Genomic DNA, 2,349 nt, shown 5'->3' with positions numbered 1-2,349 from the left:
GGGGCAGGGATACTCAGAAGCTGACAGCTGCATGCCCTGATTGTTCTGCAGAGACTCGACGGGCTCTTTCTCCACAAGCATTAGGCTGCCTTGACAGGTATCAGAAACTCATCTAGGACATGGATCTTGAATGGGAGCTGTGTGGGCAGTACATTTGACCGGGAAGGGGGAGGGCCAGGAAACAGACTTAAAGGCTTATAGGCCGGAAATGAATAATGGTAGAAGTTCCCGAGATCCCAAGTAGACAGACGTGGGAAACTGAAAACTGGGAAGAGAGTGTATGTGGACATGCTTTCAACGCTGTACGTTAGAGTCTGGGAGACTGCGGCACCTGTGCAGGGGGACCTCCGAAGTAAAAATCATGCCCCACATGTCCCCCCATAATAATGCCAATTTTAAGGTGCTGTTTGCCAACACATGTCCCTTACTGTACTCTTGAAGGTCAACTGCTTGAAGGCCATCTGCCTAAAGGTTATTTGTCATCAAAAGCAATCAGACCATCTAACCCTAAGTAAGGCCCACTTCCTTCTGAGAAGGACCATGGATTGTTCCCCTGGACAAGAGCTCAAAGACACCTCTGGTCAAGCCAGCTCGGAAAACCAAGGTTAGGTTGCCATCTTGACTCTAGAGCCTGCCCATCTTGTCATGTATGTGCCTTCCTGTTACATGTATGCCTCTAGTGCCTGCCTTTCCTATTGCGTGTGTACCCTTAGTTCGCCCCCTATTGTTAATTTCTTCCCTTCAGTTACTCCTTCATTCTGGTTCTGGTCAACATGAGAAGTGAGCCCTTGCATGCTTTATCTTGTCTGATGTCTCTTTCATTTACCCCTCAATTACATAACACCACCCCCACACCGCTCCTTGGGCCCATTAGGCTGTGGAGGCTGGTCCCCACAGACAGAGACTGTGATTGTTGACTTCGGAGGGTATGAGAGGCCAGGATCCCTGCTGGAGAGGCCTGCGCTTAGAGCACACAAAGGGTTAACAGCTGGTCTAGTTTCTTCTCCATCCCACAGGAAGGACCCAGATGTGTGGAAACCAGAGAGGCTGTCAGACTGAGGTGTGAAAAAGTCAGCCCAGGCAGCAGAACTCCATCTGGAGATCAAATGATGTACAGTGGGCTTGCAGCAGACTTCCAAAGAAGTGGCTGTACTAAATCTGGGGCCAATATGGAGCCATATCCTGCCCTAGCAGAGCAGGACTGGAAGACAATTTCTTCTTCAAAGCAAAGGGAGGCTATGGAGAACGCGAAGAAATGGACTCTTAAACGTACGGCAAAAGGCGAGCGTGACTGGGAGTCTGGGGAAGTGAAGACGGGGAACGAAGCCTCAGGTCAGGTGAGGATGCTGTAGTGGTTTTCTGCTGGGTGACGTGGGTCCTTCCTTCCATCCCCTGGTTCAGAAGAGGTACTCCAAGAGCATTATGGGAGTTCTGGTTCCTCACAGCTAATCTTTCTTCCCTTAGGTTTGTCTTCGAAGGAGACAGGCTGGCCCCGAGAGGAGAAGGGGAAGCCCGCAGTGGTGGTGAGTGGGAGTGACCTCGCTGTTCTGAAATGCTGGCTCAGCCCAGTGAATAGGCGTATGTTCTCTGTCTTGAGAAGACAGAAGGCGATCAGCATTTGGCCATTCCATGCCTTGGCATCAGTAATCATAGTAAGTATTTTAGAATAGTTTCTGCATTCTATTTTTCTTTTTTGGAAAATATTATTATGGGTAATAGTAAGAATCCAGGAAATTCATGACATAAGAAATATTTTTGAAAAGCAGAGATTACTAAAACTGTTACATGCATTGTTAAGTTTTACTACACATTTAAATACATATGATCTAATGATACCATGTGGCATACTGGACATCTGTTTACTTTTAAATTATGGCACATTTTTAACCTGCAGAAGTAGCATCATAACAATAGGTTCTTAGGTACCATCATGTAGTTTCAAGAATCATCTCCAGTGGCCAGTGTTACTGACAGGAATATGTTATTGTGTTGCTGAATCTCAAAATATGAAAATATTCACTTTTCATCTTTTCTGTTTAGTTCCAACACCAGCTGTCCACACAGCACTTCTTTCAGTGACCCTGGCCTCCTAGAACTAGAACCAGTCTTGCAGGTTAAAAGTTCTTCAGACTGCCAGGTAGGCTGATTCTAGCTCCAAGCTTAAGAGTCCGCACGACACTCACTTCCGATCTACTGGCTACAAGTCTGGGGTGTCTGTTACCCCTTCAAAGAGCCTTGGTGGTGTGTAATGGGTTCCACGTTGAGCTGCTAGCCTCAAGATCAGCAGTTTGAACCTACCAAGTACTACGGGAGAGAAAGACGAGGCTTTGTGCTGCCATAAAGATTTAC

At 47.0% G+C, this 2,349-nt stretch overlaps 1 long non-coding RNA gene across 3 annotated transcripts in view; it reads left to right on the top strand.

Moving 5' to 3' along the window:
* The first annotated feature begins 516 nt into the window (after positions 1 to 516).
* LOC123522295 overlaps positions 517 to 2,349 on the top strand; it is a 7,908-nt gene continuing 6,075 nt past the window's right edge. For 2 of the 3 annotated variants that reach the window (XR_006680575.1, XR_006680573.1), the window contains exons 1-4: positions 517 to 604; positions 1,017 to 1,337; positions 1,465 to 1,652; positions 2,041 to 2,137. This is a non-coding gene — a long non-coding RNA (uncharacterized LOC123522295). The remainder of the gene's footprint in view (positions 605 to 1,016; positions 1,338 to 1,464; positions 1,653 to 2,040; positions 2,138 to 2,349) is intronic. The other variant, XR_006680574.1, reaches the window with a different exon arrangement.

The sequence above is a fragment of the Echinops telfairi genome, unplaced genomic scaffold (genome assembly GCF_000313985.2).
Source record: "Echinops telfairi isolate 266 unplaced genomic scaffold, ASM31398v2 ScPeMD7_5592;HRSCAF=6446, whole genome shotgun sequence".
NCBI classification, from domain to species: Eukaryota; Metazoa; Chordata; class Mammalia; order Afrosoricida; family Tenrecidae; genus Echinops; species Echinops telfairi.
The sequence above is the reverse complement of the archived record's forward strand: the minus strand, read 5'-3'. Positions and strand labels throughout refer to the sequence as shown.